Raw genomic sequence first — 16666 nt, forward strand, 5'->3', positions numbered from 1 at the left:
AACAAGGGGACTGATGGATGAAGGGCCAAAGGCAGGAAGATGAATGGTTTGGGTGGAAACAGGACTCAGACACTTCTCCTTTCAATTTCTTATGCTGTGACCTCTGCTCCAGCACACTTTGTGACCTTAAAGATCTGTAAATTGAAAGTTGGAAAAAGTCTGCATTTGAGGGGGTCCGCTGCTCAAAGTCATTGTTCAAGGGTCAGGTCAGTTGTAGCAGTAAACTCCCCACCTTGGACCAGAACACCACTTAAAGAAAGCCGGTGTCTTTTTTGACGTTTCCTTAAGGTGCTTTTACTAGTTTTGCTGAAAACTCGTGTTCTCCTCAGTTCAGTCCTCAGTTTGGTTCGACTCTTTGCCACCCAATGGACTGTAATATGTCAGACTTCCCTGTCCATCACCAATTCCTGGAGCTTGCTCAAACTCAAGTCTATCAAGTTGGTGATGCCATCCAACCATCTCATCCTCTGTCCCCTTCTCCTCCTGCCTTCAGTTTTTCCCAGCATCAGGGTCTTTTCCAATGAGTCAGTTCTTTGCATCAGGTGGCCAAAGTATTGGAGTTTCAGCTTCAGCATCAGTCCTTCCAATGAATATTCAGGACTAATTTCCTTTAGAATTGACTGGTTTGATCTTGCAATCCAAGGGACTCTCAGAGTCTTCTCCAGCTCCACAGTTCAAAAGCATCCATTCTTCTGTGCTTAGTTTTCTTTATAATCCAACTCTTACATCCATACATGACTGCTGGAAAAACCATAGCTTTCACTATACAAACCTTTGTCGATAATACCTCTGCTTTTTAATAGACTGTCTAGGTTTGTGCTTTCCTGCTAGATTTGAAACATTACATCTCTGTCTAGGCCCCGCAAGCTTCCATCTTAATGGCCTTTAAGCCTTGGCTGCACGTAAGCAAATACGTGCGCACCTACGTGTGCGCGCGCCCTTGTGTGCGTGCGTGCTTTCCTGAGTGCCTGCGTACGTACTGTGTGCGTGCCTGTGTGCACGTCTCAGAAGCTCAGCCCGGCCGCCACGTTGGCTGTTGCGCGACCTCGCAGTACAGCGGTTCCCCGGCGGCTCTTTGGCCTGGTTCCCTCACAGGTGGTTCTGGCCTGTGTAAAGTTGAACGATGGAGCTTCTGAATGTTGCGGCCCGATGCAGTCGGGCCAGAGCAGAGCGCAAAACCGTCCGGTTTCCTGTCAGGCCATAGGCCGTTCACTTGGCGAGGCCTGAACTTCCTCAGGAGTTGGTTTTGGCCGTGGGCCCGGCCTGTGCAGGGGCCACCTGGGCTGGACTTGTCGGTGGTGGCAGTGGGCGGTGAGCGGCACCACCCTGGGCCGTTTGCGCTGGAACAGCTCAGCCCCGGGGAGAAGGCGACCATCGCTGGGTCCTGGCACCGGAAACCTGGTCCTGCGTCAGTTCGTCCAGCTGCCCGTGGGCTCCTCTGCGGCCCGAGCAGCTGGGAAAGGAGTGGTCTTCTGCTTCCCTAGTCCCTCCGTAACGAGCCCGCAGCTACTGCTGATGGCGAAACCCTGCCCACGCACGGGGGTCGGCCTGTTCTCAGGGGCCCCTGTTCGAGAGGACCCGCTGCTAGGCCTCATACCAGCCTCAGCCTTCCATTACGTTAAAGAGAATTCACCGAGGTTGTGCAAGTTTAGAATGGCTGTGGCTCTGCGTTCACCGGTTGCCCAGTGGTTAAGAATTAATCTTCCAACGCAGAGGATGCCTGTTCAATCCCTAGTGAGGGGGTACGAAGATCCCATATGCGCGAGGGCAGCTAATTACGTGTGCCGCAATGAATGGTAGCTGCGCACAGCAGTGAAGATCCCACGTGCTGCAACTAACGCCTGACCCAGCCAAGCAGATATTAAAAAGGACATAGCCCGTTCCTCGGTTTCTCCCATGACCTGAACCTTGTGCCCTTCTTTGCGCCCTTCATGTACGGGGCCCCTGGCGGCCTGCTCCTCTTCAGGGCTGCCTAAGCCCTGCTTTGCACCGGCTCCTCGCACCCCCAGTCGCAGCCTCTGATTGCTAGAAATCAGAGGTCAGGAGGTGGACCCATCCTCAGGTGCTCATCATCGGGGGTGGTTCAGGAGGACCGCTGCCAGACCTTGTGTGAGCACCTGTGCTTATTAATTCTCTTGAGTGAACCGCCCCTCCCAAGGCTTAGTTTCCTGGGTTGGGGCATGTTATTTATTCTCAGCCTTCTTTCTCCGAAGCATTGAGCTTTGTGTGGATTTGTGCTTCGTGGGAAGAAGGAAAAGACCTGCACTTATAGAGCTCAGGGTGGAGGGAGCTGGGTGTGTTCTGTCCTCTGAGCCTGGTACTTCCTCTGCCTGACGGGGGAGGATGGCTTGGTAACCCCTCGAGTTCCCTGCTGTGGGTCACTGGCTATTTTCACATGTAGAAATAGGCCCAAGAGAGCTAGTTATGCTGAGAAGTGATGAGTTTATTGAAATTCTCTGCCTTGTTTGTCATGGAACTGGTGTTTTGAGTTTTTCTTGGCTTTAGTGTGCGCAGTCTGCTGCCTAAGAGGTTGAGCACCAGGGATAAATATTGGAAATAATGTTCAGATTTATTGAGTGGTTTATGAGGGAGTAAGAATATATAATAAGATCCTGAATATAGATTTCGGAAGAGCATGGTGTGTTTCTGTGATGAAAGAAGTTTTAATATTGTACTTTCTTTAATAATTTAACTGACTTGAATGTTTTAAAATCTCTCGTTTTTATACTAGTCCTTTCAAAATGTAAAATACATACAACTTGAGTAACAATATTCTTTGTAATAAAAAAACTAATTTTAATCTTAAGGATAGCAGAAACTGGATGATTTATGCATTCAACTTTTAAACAGCTTAATGTCTTGCTTAAAAATTACAAATCATTGTTAAAATGATGATCTTAAAATCAGTTAAAAAATGATCTTAAAGAACCTTTGAAGTAGGTTGTCATGAAGTTGACAGTAGCATTTTGTTTCAGGTTTAGAGTCAGGGCATTTGACCTACACAGGTTTTTCCATTTTGGTTGGGAATGAATACATATACAAATGGAAAGTTAAGAATGATTCTGATTTTGGAAATTTTCTTAGGGATTTTTTTTGTTTGTTTGTTTAACATTCAGCTAATAGCTACAAGCCCAAGAATTGGCAAGGATATTTGGCAAAAGTGGTAACTGTAGAGCAGAACTACTAAGCAGTGACTTTGGTTCACAGGTAAAATGACATAACCAGTCCCAAAGAAATTGTCCATTCATCGTCTGGAGATAAGACAAGATGCTCAGTGTCTTCCACCTATTTTGAAATTAATTTTGAAGCTCTGAGTTCTGCTTTGAAGGATTGCACAAATTCTGTTGCTTTGGCCTTATTGTAGTAACCGGAGATTGACAAATCATAACCCTTTTAATTTGGCTTACAGTTAGTCCCCTATATAAAAATGAGTTTCATTCTGAGAGCATACTCATAAGTCTCATTTGTTTGTAAGTCCAATGAAGTTAGCCTAGGTCCCCACCAATTGGCTATATAGAATGTACTGTAATAGGTTTACAATACTTTTCACACAAGTAATATACAAAAAACAAGCACAAAAATAAAGCATTTTAAATCTTACAGTACGGTACCTTGAAGAGTACAGTAGTACATTACAACAGCTAGCATACAGAGGCTGGCATCGAGTGAAAGGGCAACAAGAGTTATTGGCTGGAGGGAGATGGTAGAGCTGAAGGATCATTGGCAATGGGAGATGGAGGGCAAGCTGTAGTTTCACACCTGATGTTGCTGGAACACGAACTTGAAGGTTTTTATGTAGGGGACTTAACTCTATTTTAAAAAGATGTTAAGGGCCTCCCATGTGCTACATATTCTTCACAAGCATGATGATACCAGGGTGATGGTGATTTGCATTCTTGCCCACAAAAAGCTCATGCTCAAATAGGAGAAATGAGTTTTTGTTTATGGACGGATGAGGCAGGTATGGAGAGCTGTTTTGATGTGGTAGTGTGTGCATTTAACATATGCATGTGTTATAGACTCCTGTGTTTAATTAGCAAATTAAATATATTTACTGTTGCTGCAAAACAAATGACTGTAAACTTAATAGCTTAAACTGACACCCGCATATTATTTGATGATTTCCATTGGTTGGAAGTCTGGGAATGGCTTAGCTGGTTTTCTACCAAGGATCTCAGAGGTTGCAAACAAGCTTCAGCCCAGCTGTATTCTCTTCTGGAGGTGTGAGTGGGGCAAGAATCCACTTCTAAGCTCATTTAAGTGAACAAGATTCGATTCCTTGTAGCTGTAGGTCTGATGTTCCTGTTTCTTTTCTGGTTGTCAGCTGGTGACTGTCCTCAGTGCCTAGAGGACCCTGTGGTTCCTTGCTGTGTGGCCCCCTCACAGGCCCTTCAGAGATGATTTCGCACTTCTTGAGAGCTGCAAAGGGAGTCCCTCACTTTCTATTAATAGTAGGCTGACATGGAGTCTTAAATAGTGAAACCAGATCAAGGGAATGCCATCTCATTGCTTTTGTCATGTTCTGTTGGTTAGAAGCCAGTCACAGATTCTTCCAACAGTTTATGAGGAGGGAATTATGCAAAGGTGTGACCTCACTGGCAGTCACCTTAGAATCGTATCCACCGTATACATTTCTGGTTATTCCACTGACTTGTGTTCCCAGGAAATCAGCAATTGAATCCCAGGAAGACTGACAGGAGCAGTCTCAGTTGAGGAATAAAACCATCTTCAGGAAAGTCAGAAGTTGGTTGTTTTCTTCTCTCAGTGAGTAGAAGGTAGGAGGGAGTGTCTGTAGGTTCACAGTATTGGTAGGAAGGAGTTACATAAAAATAGGGGTATTTGGCTTGTGTGTTCAGGGTGAATGTCCACAGGAATCTCACAGGGTCCTTTGGCTAGATACAGTCATTTTTTATTTGAATGTCTTAGTCTTGACTGATCACTCAGGAGTGACATGTGGCAGGAACATGCTTCAGGGGGCAGGTCTCCTGCTGCAGCACACAAGCTAGACAGATGGTGGCTTATTCACCCATGGACAGGAATGTAATCCCACACGATGGCAGGCTGGGTGCTGAGAGGTGCCTGTGCCATTTGAGACAGAGCTGACTGAGTTGACCTGGAACTGCTTTGTCAGGCGCTAGGTAGTCACCTGATGTGACCTGGAATGATGTGAAGGACAGTGTGCTCATCAAACTGGGAGGAGGATGCTGGTGACAGATCGTGTGAACTGAAACTAGACAGTCAGGAGTCTGTCCTACCAGCAGGGTGGAGGGCAGAGGTGAAGACAGCCTTGCAGACCCAGATCTTGGAAGTAAGCATTTTAGCTAGGTCTAAGCATGGGTCATTGTTGCTTCCACAAAATTAGGCATGTTTCAGGGGAGGAAAAACGTGCAATCTGTTTCCTTTACAATTAAGGATTAGTGATCAGTGTGGATGACAGATACTTTGGGTTCATAAGCTACAGCCATATTTAGGATCTCTGCAGTTAAAACCTAGTCCAATAAAGATGTTGTCCATTATATATGTTTGCCACCCATCATTGAAGAAAAGACCTGTGACTTTGAAGAAACAAGTCTGTGTCCTTTGATTGGAGACTGAGAACCTGGTGGCCCTGTGGCTACTGAAGAGCTGTTTGGGGGAATTTATCCCCAGTTCACGCCGTGTACCCCAGATTGTGTGCTGGGGGCTTCTCTCTTCCATCTCTTTATTATTTGATACTAGTTTTATTCATTTTGGTGTTTGTGCCTTTTATTGTGACAGTCCTCTAGTATTTTTTAAAATATATTTTAAAAATAATTTTATTTATTTCTGTCTGTGCTGGGTCTTTGTTGCTGCGCAGGCTTTTCTCTAGTTTCAGCGAGCAGGGCCTGTTCTCGAGTTGCATTGCATGGGCTTCTCCCTGAGGGGGGTTTCTCTTGTTGTGGAGCACGGGCTCTAGGGTACACGGGCTTCAGTAGTTGTGGCATGTGGGCCAGTAGTTGTGGCTCCCAAGCTTTAGAGCACGGGCTCAATAGTTGTGGCAGGTGCATGGCCTTAGTTGGTCCGTGGCACGTGGGATCTTCCTGGGTCAGGGATTGAACCCATGTCTCCTGCATTGGCAGGCGGATTCTTTACCAGTTAGTCCCAGGGAAGCCCCTAAATGGGCATCTTTTAAAAAAAATTTATTTGACTGCCTTGAGTCTCAGTTGTGGTACGTGGGATCTTGGTTGCAGTGCGTAGACTCTCTAGTCGTGGCAGGCAGGCTCCAGAGTATGGGAGCTCAATATTTGCATTGTGCAGGCTTAGTTGCTCTGCAGCATGTGGGACCTTAGTTCCCTGACCAGAGGTTAAGCCCGTGTCCCCTGCATTGAACGGCAGCTTCTTAACCTCTGGACCACCAGGGAAGTCCTCTCTAATATTTTTTGGAATTTGGGGAAGGGGATGGTTCACTAAGGGAAGCCAAGAAATGTTTCACTGAAATTCTTTATTTTTCCTTTCAGCAGTTCATGCTCCATGTCGGTAACATCAAAGTGCTCTCTCCTCATTGGACCGTTTTCAGGAACTGACATCAGTTTTCATACAGCTTATGCTTAAAAAGGTGAGTAGAGCTTGAGACTCTTCTCTTTGATAATGTTTGTGAAGCAGAGCTTGCTACACTACTGACTGTTATGAGATGGTGTCCCTCTCAAGAATGTGGTCCCAACTCCGAGGTACAAAAACTATTAATATCTTCCCAGTGTAACTGGGATTGAAGGAAAGTTGCATGGTATCAGATTAAATGGGACTTTTTCTTTTTTAATACCCAAGCATTACCAAGTATTATTCACAGTGGGCTGTGAATGTATATAGAATATTTCTAGATTTACTAGAATATCTGAAGAAAAATAATAATCTTGCTATTCAATTTGTCTTTATTGCTCCACCTGAGCACTTAATACCCAGATGTTTAAAAACATTTAAGATTGGTGAGAAGTGGATTTTTTCTTTCTCATTCTGAATTCTTTGTTTCTCTTGGTTTCCAACTTTGTAAAATGGAAATAATACTGGGATTGCCGTGGGACGTGAGGAGCCACCGTACTTCCTATGGCACCTGGCGTGTAGTGCACTCAAAATGGCTACTGTAGCAGCCAGTGGGCAGGTTTTCCTTTCTCTGTGTTGATGTGATTCTGTACCATAAGGGGATGTTGGCCTCCTAATCTGCTGTGTTTGTTCCTGTGTTACTTCTTAAGGGCGGGGTATGAGTGGCCTGACCTTGCTGTATCTGGAAGTAGGAGCTTAGATGCCTCCTCAGAGCCAGCCCCCATGGGGGACAGTCAGTGAAGGTACTGGAGAGAGGGGACTGTGGTGCCAGGAGCAGCCTACCTGCCTCAGTCTGCCTCTTCACCTTTGTGTGCCTCTGTTTCATCAACTCTTAAGTATTTTAATGATTCATCTTCTCCCTAGTTCCCAAGCTGTGGAGAACTTCAAATGAAGAAATATGACTCTTTAGGAAAGTAAAAAAATTCTATAAAACATAAAGATTTTTTTCCCCCTAAATTTTTATGTGCCAGGCGTGACTCATTGTTTATGCCATATTCCTTACTAGAATGTAAGCTTTCTAAGGGCAAGAATTTCCCTCCCTCCCACTTGTTTTTTTCTCTAGGACTGGAAGTGGTGCCTGCTAGCTTGGAGTAGTTCAGTGAGCCTTTTGTCAGATGGAATGATTGATGGAGAGGCTCTCAGAGCTCATGCAAGCCTTCTTATTCATGGTGGTTGTTGGAAGTAGATGAGGCAGTTGCAGAATCGGGAAGGATTTAGTGTGCTTCTTTACTGAGGCACACAGACCCTTCGATTTAGATGGACTTTTCACAAGTTGGAAGCTTCCTGAAATTGAAGGTGCTCAGAAGCATGCTGTACTTAACAGACACTCTGAGTCAGTGTGGCTTGCAGTTCCTATGTAGTTCTTTGCTGAGTGGATTTCACCATCAGGGATCTGCAAACATGGAGCCCATTTGTTGGTCTCTCCCAGGGCGGGGTACGCTTCCATAGGGGCACTCAGGCCAAGGGCCTTGTGGGTGGTCAGTCACCGATGGAGCACTTCTTGTTCCTGAAGTTCTCATTACCTGCCAGGGCAGTGTGATGTTGGCCAATCCCTTACCTTCCCTGACATGGGGAGTGTTGCTGAGGTGCACTGCTTTTCTTCTACAATTTGGCACACTAACCACCAGCTTCAGGTGGAACGTTGTAGCTTGTTTCCAGCAGAGCCTAGAGAGTGTGGACGCTGTAGTTTCTCATTGTCATCTCAGATGTAGACCTCTTTGACTTCACCCACCAAAACCTGGAACTGTTTTTAAGTAGAATTTTACTGGGTAACTGAACACACCACTGGACTGATTCCCTAAGGAGTGTGATTCTGTGATTGATTTACAGAATTTTGACAGAAGTAGAAATAATTCTTGCAAACTACATAAGTACCCAGTTCTCTCCCATATATGGAGTTACCTCATTCTGTCAGCTATTTTAAGCAACTTTCAGAATTGGTAATGGAAAACTTTTTCTTGACTACATTACTGTATATGGATTTTAATTAAAAGTAAAGCTGTATTGCTCCTTCTGACTATGACAAGAGTTAAGAGCAGACTCCCATCTGCAGAACTGCGTGTTGCCTGGTGCAGTGTGGCAGCAGGTTGGTGCAGTGCAGGTCATTTTTAGGCACATACTTGGATTCTGAGGTGTTGTAAGAGCTTTTATCCCTAAGATAGGTTCTTACAGCTGACTGTTCTGGAGTTTATTCTTGCTCTGTCACTTGTAAAATTCTGTCCCTTGAAGCTCACAGCTGGACTGGGACACATTCCTGCATGCTGATGGAATGGACTGGTGGCATTGCCACAGTGCTCTGTCTGCTGGGCTGGGAAGGCCCAGGGAGGTCTGGGCTTTTCATTAACTACAAAATGTGCTTGTTTTACTGTACAGTGCAATTTTTTGGACTTGGTTTTAGAATCAGGTCGAGCTCCCATGTCTGGGTTGTTATTAAACATGTTTTAAAATTTAGACCTTCTTGATAAATCTGAACACAGGTGCCTCTTTGCCATATCACATCTGTAGGTACAGTTGGAAACACGACCTTTGGCCCAAATTCTGTGCTAGCTGCTTTCACTCACTTTGTTGTTACTCTGGGAAACCCTAACCTCCTCTGGGTCTAAGGTCTTCTCATCTTTATGTAGGATATTGTTTTGTGGAATTACTGTGAAGATGCTTAATTCAGCATTCAGTGCATAGTCAGAGCTCGATGAAACGTCAGCTCTTGTTTTTCATCCAAATGCTAGCTCTTACCCAAGGACCATGGCTGTTTGGGTCAGAGGAAGAGAGTGGAGGTGGATCTTCCCATTCAATTTCAGGAGTAAGAGGTGTGCTGAAGAGTTCCATGAGGTGTCTTGCTGGAGTCAGGAGGGTGAAGTGCTGAAGCCCTGGCTGAGGACAGAGCTGCTGGGATGGGGGTGAACAGGTCATGAATTACAGCTTCTTGTACTTTCTCCTGTCCTCTTCATGAGACGTAGACATGGTCAGCTTTCAGCACTGAGAAGAATTTGAAGTGGATGATGAGGACCAGGGAGCCAAGTGGAAGTTCCAGTGTGAGACGTGTGGTCCCAGTGGGGAGGTGCTCCAGCAGTCAGAACATGACTGTGGATACAGGTGATGCAGCCTTACCTAAGCTTTTGTGTTACATTTAAACTTTCAGGCTACATCAGAGAAGATCAGTAGTGTTGGGAAAAGCATCACCTCCGAGTACAGGTCTCTGCTGTTCACACTGTCTGAAGGAATGCTTACTTTCTCCAGATGTGTTTTTGCCAGTGTCCAGTAAAACAGATTAAACTGTGGAAGGTTTATGCTGGGGGTTCCCTAACTTGAAGGAGGATTTAAACTCTGCCTCACAGTTAGGTTGGGGTCATTCAGAAGCTGCACCAAGATATCCTGGCACTGTGAGAAGCCAGGCAGTGTTGGCCGTCAGGTTGGGGTCATTCGGTGCCTCTCTGACCTTCGAGGTTGTCATCAGGGGAGGTGACACCAAGATTCCCAGTTGGGGGCGGGTGTCCTGGGATAGATCCCAGGTAGACTAGGTCCAGGGTCCCTCTTGGCTTGTGAGAGTTTCCTGGTTCTCCAGGGGTCTCATTCAGGCTCTCCCACCTTCTGTGTTCTTCCTTCCTGCCTGCCCGCCCTCCCCCTGCCAAGCCATGTGTGCAGCATCAGGGGACTCAGATTTGAGTTCCATCTCACTGCTTTCCCCTCATTCTTCCACTTTAAGGTGAAGAGTGGCATGGAGAAAAGCTACTAGAGTTCATCAAGGGCATCAGGGATGCTTTATGGTAAGGAGGAAGACCCAGCAAGGCAAAGGGGAAGGCCAGCAGGCAGACACCACTTCTAGAAACTGGGAGGAGAGTCCAGTTGCTTCGGCCATCTCTGCCTGTGGCCTGGGAAATTGAGCATTTGCTCTGCCTGGGTATTGGGTGCTGTCCTTGTGTTGTTCAACTAGACTATTTTCTCATCAAGTAGATATTCAGAGACACTTAGAAAAACACCTTTATGTTTCTTGTTAAATCAAAACACACAACTTCCTCAGTCGATGCCTAGCACAATGTCAAACTGCTAAAAAGCTAGCAAATGTTACACCTAAAATTTTTGTGGGGGAGGTAAAGATGGGGGGTGTGGAGGAGAGTATAAAAATAAATCTTTTAGAGAATCTGGGTTGCTTGGTGGCATGTGTATTTTTCCATGGTGGAGGAGGTTAGAAATAGCATTACTTTTTATGGGTTTCTCAGCAGCAGCTCAAAGATTTGGCTTTGTGGGCTTGGTCTGTGTGTGTGGGTAAGGCGGCTCCAGCAGCCTTGCAGGGTAGAGGCAGTGCCTGTCTGTCTGCACCCCCCACCAACCCGCCTGTCTGCCCCCCCTCCCACCTCCCCCTGCAGCTATCACCCGGATGAACAGTGCTCATGTGTGAATGTGATCTCCAAGGTTAGGCTATTGTGGGGACCTGCCTGTGGCAGCAGATGCCGCTGGAGCAGATGGAGCCTCAGCGGTTCCACAGAATCACACGGGTGCGTGTGTGAGGGTAGGTGCCAGGCGTGGGTGCTGTGATCTGGGAGACATCCTCTGGGGGTGCTGTGTGTCTGCTGCCTGGACCTCCTGGTCCCTGTGAGCTGGCCTCTCCTTTGAGTCTTTTTTTTTTTTTTTCTTTTTTTAGATCCCAGGCTTTCCTTTGAGTCTTAATCTCAGCGGGGTGGGGAGGCCACTCCTTCAGAAGGGGCCCTCAGGGATTTTTGAAATTTGTTAGTTATGTAATTCTTACAGATGGAGGTGGGTCTCCCAGTGTTTCTCAGGGTCAATGCAGGAAGGAAATGTAAAGAGGTAGCCACTAGGACAGAGATTTTTAACCCCTGGGGACCCAGGAATTTGAGTTCTTTGAAATTGTGCCTGTTACTGTAGAGAAGGCCAGGGCTTTGATGGGATTCTCAGTAAGATTTTGATCTCCGTAAAGGTGAGGTAAAGTTCAGTTAACTTGGAAAAGTCATTTTGGAAACTAGTGAGTGTGGGGAGAGGAGGTGTTGGCAGGATGTCTGCTTATAAGTTATGTGGCAACACAAGAGGGGACCTGCATCTGCTGGGGTTTTTCTTTGTGGGCTTTTTTCTTGAATTTTCTGTAACATTGTATTGGGAGTGGTTCCTGCCAAAGGCCAGTTGCCAGTGCTTGATTACCTTTGCAAGATTGGCACTTGGGAGGGGGCCTGGCTGCTTGCACATTTTTGGGGGTCTCTGTGACTTCATCCTGACATTAAAAAAAAAAACACAAAAAACTTTTACTGATTTCTTTTTTTTTTCCTTTCTTGGCTGTGCTGGGTCTTTGCTGCTGCACATGGGCTTTCTCTAGTTGCAGTGGGCAGGGACAACTCTCTAGTTGCAGTGTGTGGGGTTTTCATTGTGCTGGCTTCTCTTGTGGAGCACATGCAGGCTTCAGTAGGTGTGCCTCCCGGCTCTGGAGCGTGGGCTCAGTAGTTGTGGCACACATGCTTAGTTGCCCCTTGGCATCTGGGATCTTCCCGAACCAGGGATTGAACCTGTGTTCCCTGCGTTGCAAGGTGGATTCTTAACCACTGGACTACCAGGGAAGCCCCTCAGTCCGACATTTAATCAGCAGTTTTCCCCTCTTTCGCTGGGTCTGTTGTACCATGTTCTCTACAGTTTTTCTGGAGACTCTCAGGGGTGATTATGATAGGCCAGCAGCTGTCAGAGGGCATGGAGGAAACCTTAGGCGACAGGTACTTCGCCTGCACTTCCACTGCTCGCCGTAGCTTTGGCACTGCTCAGAGGTGCCTGCTTCTGCATGTTTTTTTCTGAGTGGCCAGTCACCTTGAGGGGACAGGATCACTGGGGAATCATGCCGATGACTTGCAAACACAAAGTGTTACAGCTGCCCTAGGACAAGGTGGGTGAGAGTGCCTCAGCCAGGGTGGGAGTGGTACCCATGCTGCCTGGGCCGCACGGTCCACTGGGAGCAGAAGTGTTTGTGTGGAATCTGTGAGTGGAGCTGGAGGAGCCAGGAACGTTACTTGGGCACCTCTCTTCCAGAGCAGAATGTCGGGGTGCCTTGGAGCCAGGGCTAATTAGAGTAGGCAGAACTTGTCCCAAACATGACCTGCTTCTGTGCTTGCTTTTTAAAAGTTCCACAGCTGCTACCTGAGATGGAAGTTCTGTTGTCATAGTTTACCTGAGCAGTTACATTCTGAGAATAATAATGATGTAGGCTCTCTTGAGTTCTCTGCGTGAGTTGATTCCCGAATGCCCAGGGCAGTGACTGGGCAGGCAGTTCTGCTTCCCTGGTGCCAGTCGGGCAACTGCCATGTCCTGTCACCTCATTCCTCATCTCTTTGTACCCCTGTGGACTTTGTAAAGATAAGGGAATCTGCTCAGGCTCTTAAGTCATTTGAGAAAAGTTGTTTTAAGGGTCTGGGTGGGTATGGGAAGTATTTTTTAGTGCTTCGCAAGATGTGAGAGTGCTTTTGAGTTGTCATTAAGAACTTGTTACCACTTAGTATTGTGGTATTTAAGTCAGTTACCTAATTTTTGATCTTTAGCTGGTTTTCAAACATTCTGCTGCTCCCTTTTTTTAAAAAATATGGTAGAAAATATATAACAATTTGAAACACTGCACTGCTAGTGGTAATGAGAAATGGTCATGCTACTGGGGAAAACAGTATGTTTTAACCACTTTAAAGTGTACAGTTGAGTGGCATTCACACATTCACATTGTTGTGCAGTTCCATCCTCAGAATTGTCTTCATCTTGAAAACCTCGAGCTCTGTTTCCATCAACCATTGACTGCTATCCCCGACCCCAGCCCCTAGCATCCAGTGTTCTGCTCTTTGGCTCTAGGAACTTGACTGCTGTAGATCTGGTACTGGTGGGATCATGGAGTATTTGTCATTTTGTGACTGGTTCACTTCACTTAACATAGTGTTCTCAAGGCTCATGTTACTGCAAGTGTCAGAATTTCATTCCTTTTTAAGACTGAATAATATTCTATGGTATGTATAGAGCACATTTTGTTTATCTGTTTGTTGATGGACGCTTGGGTAGCTTCCGTCTTTTGGCTGTTGGAAATAGTGCTTCTGTGACCATAAACACCTCTTCAAGTCCTTGCTTTCAGTTCTTTGGGTATCCTCATTTAAAAATAAAGTCCCCAAATTATTTTTTCCAAAATTTATTTTTAAAAGCACACTCTCAATTAGATGCTATTGTTATGCAATTGCTAAGTTGTGTCCGACTTTGCGATCCTATGGACTGCAGCACTCCAGGCTTCCCTGTCCTTTGCTGTCTCCTGGAGTTTGCTCAAACTCATGTCCACTGAGTTGGTAAATCCATCCAACCATCTCTTTCTGTGTCACCTCCTTCTCTTCCTGCCCTGAATCTTTACCAGCATCAGGGTCTTTTCCAAAGAATCGGCTCTTTGCATCAGGTAGCCAAAGTATTAGAACTTTGGTTTCAGCATCAGTCCTTCCATTGAATATTTGGGGTTGATTTCCTTTAGGATTGACTGATTTGATCTCCTTGCTGTCCAAGCAACTCTCAAGTGTCTTCTCCAGCACACAGTTCGAAGGGAATGGCAAACCACTCTAGTATTCTTGCTTCAAGAAGCCCATGAACAGTATGAAAAGGCAAAAAGACACCATTAGGAATCCAAAAGAAAGATATACTTAAGTATGGAGGTGATCTTCTTAAAATTAGCTTCCCAGGTGGCACTAGTGGTAAAGAACTCCTCTGCCAGTGCAGGAGACATAATAGACTCAGGTTTGATCCCTGGGTTAGAAAGACCCCTTGGAGGAGGGCACAGTACTGGCACCCATGCCAGTATTCTCGCCTGGAGAATCCTCTGGCCAGAGCAGCCTGGCAGGCTGCAATCATAGTGTTGCACAGAGTCAAGCATGACTGAAGTGACTTAACACCCACAAATAAACAGAGTTGGGAGCGGTCCTTTATTATCCTATAATATTTTAGAGGTAATATCATTTAATAATGATAATATCAGCAGGGCTGTCGTACATGTTCTGAGTGAAGCATTATTCTTTAGACAAGACTCCAGGTAGGGCCAACTTCCAGGAAAAACCCACCTGGCCTACAAGTTGCTCTTGTGTTGTCAGGGCTGCTGATAAGGGAAACTGACAAAAAATGTGAAAAAAATGGAAAAATTGCAGAATTTTCTGGTCAGACTCTTTTTTTTTCCCTTAAGATTGGAAGCATGTAAAATTGTGGTCTTTTATGGATAATAGTGCATTAAGAATTCCACGAGCTCTTTACTGTAATAATTTACAGTGATCTTGTGCAGCAGGAAGGCTTTCGTGTGGCAGTAGCAGTGCCCGCCCTCAGGGGCCTGTCTTTAGGGCAGGGGGCACCCGGGCAGATCAAGGGTGATGCTCATGGTGAAGTACAGGGAGTTGTCTCCGTCTCGGCAGACCTGGGCTTCACAAGGGTGCGAAGATACTCTGTCACCAAGACAGAAAGCTGCTGTTGGAAGAGGAGCAGTGGGACGTGAGCAGGATAACGACCAGCTGTTGGTGATAAAGTTCATCTTGAGCCCACCTCAGAGCTCCAGCTGTGTGTTGGGCCCTCCGGGGGGCTTGGGCTCAGAGATGGCTGGGAAACAGGCCCTGCAGCACAGGGGGTCTGATGGAAGAGACCTGCAGTCTTGTCCCTGGTTGCAGTCCACGTTGCTGTGTGCTCAGCATGTGCTGCCCAAGGGGCCCAGGCACAGAAGCCTGTGCACACCCCTCACGGAGATGGTGACACGTGAAGTGGGGCCTACAGCACGCTGTGTGTCTGCAGGTGGACACGTGCAAGGAGAGAGCGTTCTGGGCACAGGCGGAGGCTCAGTGAAAGGCACAGCCATGAGAAGGTGAATATGCCTGGGGCTGAGGTGGCTTGGGAAGGAAGGTGAGAAACAGAAGGCTGAATAAGAAAGTGGGGGCCAGACCCCAAGTATCTAAATGTTGTGTGTAGGTTGTTATGTGGTAGGGGAGACCTTTTGGGGAAGAAGTTGTCATTAGTTGAGGAAATTGGGTCTGGGAGCCGTGGGAGGGGTGAGTGGAGGAAGAGACAGAGGCTGAGAAGAGCAGCCCGGAGAAGAGCGAGGAGGCTTCTCAAGGCAGAGCTGAGACGGCCTGAGCAGGCTGTGGTGACAGGAGAGGGCCCTGTGGCAAGAGGCCGTGAGTGTCCAGTGAGAGAGACAGGATGACTTCGAGGCTTGGGTAAGTGGGAGACAAGTGAGCAGAGACAGGTGGGCTAGGAGGTGGGGATCGCAGCATGAGACTCCGCTGACAGGCCTGGAGGACCTGGTGTGAGAGGCTGGAGGTCAGTCAGACCACAGGCTGAGGCTGGGTTGGAAGAGGGATCTGGGGTTGTCAGCATGAGGCGCAATCACCCCAGAGACACTGGACAAATCCAAGGGTTGGCCTCCTGGAACCGGTGTAAAGACAACAGATACGTAACTTGCTTTGTATTGTTACAGTGATGAAGATCGATTCTGTTGTCAGGTTTTTGTCTGTTTCTCATGAGCTGTCAGAAAACAGACATCAAGCTTTAACATTTAGTGCTGTGTATCATTTTAACTAGTCATAGTCAGCACAGCCTTAGAGACTGTCCCCTTGGCATGCCCATTATCCCTAGTATTTCCTGTCTGTACCTGGACACCTTAGGCCTGTTGCAACTCACAGTCACTCTTGTATAGATCATCTCAGAAATCACCCGAGACAGTGCACAGTATCATCAGCCTTCAATTTGGATGATTTTGGCCAGTGAACTCCTAGTTTCAAAATTCCCTTAGTATCTTGCTTTCTCTCTAAAACTACTCAGAAGTACTTTTAAGAATTTCACCCCATTTATCAATGAGAGCTCAGTAAAACTGGAAGAAAAAGAAACTCACCTCATCTCTAAATGTAATTGGAAAGACTTCACTGTTGATGTTCTAACATTGGAAATTGAGAATACTCAGGAACTTTGCAGTAACTCTTCTTTCACAAATGCGTTTTTTCCCCCATTTATTTTTATTAGTTGGAGGCTAATTACTTTACAATATTGTAGTGGTTTTTGCCATACATTGACATGAATCAGCCATGGATTTACATGTATTCCCCATCCTGATCCCTACTCCCACCTCCCTCTCTAC

At 46.4% G+C, this 16666-nt stretch overlaps 1 protein-coding gene across 1 annotated transcript in view; it reads left to right on the top strand.

The window, feature by feature from the left end:
• Positions 1-16666, top strand: part of LDLRAD4 (low density lipoprotein receptor class A domain containing 4) — a 153628-nt gene that overhangs the window by 26969 nt on the left and 109993 nt on the right. The window contains 1 exon segment of the mRNA XM_065932631.1: positions 6477-6574. The gene's annotated coding sequence lies outside the window, so the exon portion shown is untranslated.

The sequence above is a fragment of the Muntiacus reevesi genome, chromosome 4 (genome assembly GCF_963930625.1).
Source record: "Muntiacus reevesi chromosome 4, mMunRee1.1, whole genome shotgun sequence".
NCBI lineage: Eukaryota > Metazoa > Chordata > Mammalia > Artiodactyla > Cervidae > Muntiacus > Muntiacus reevesi.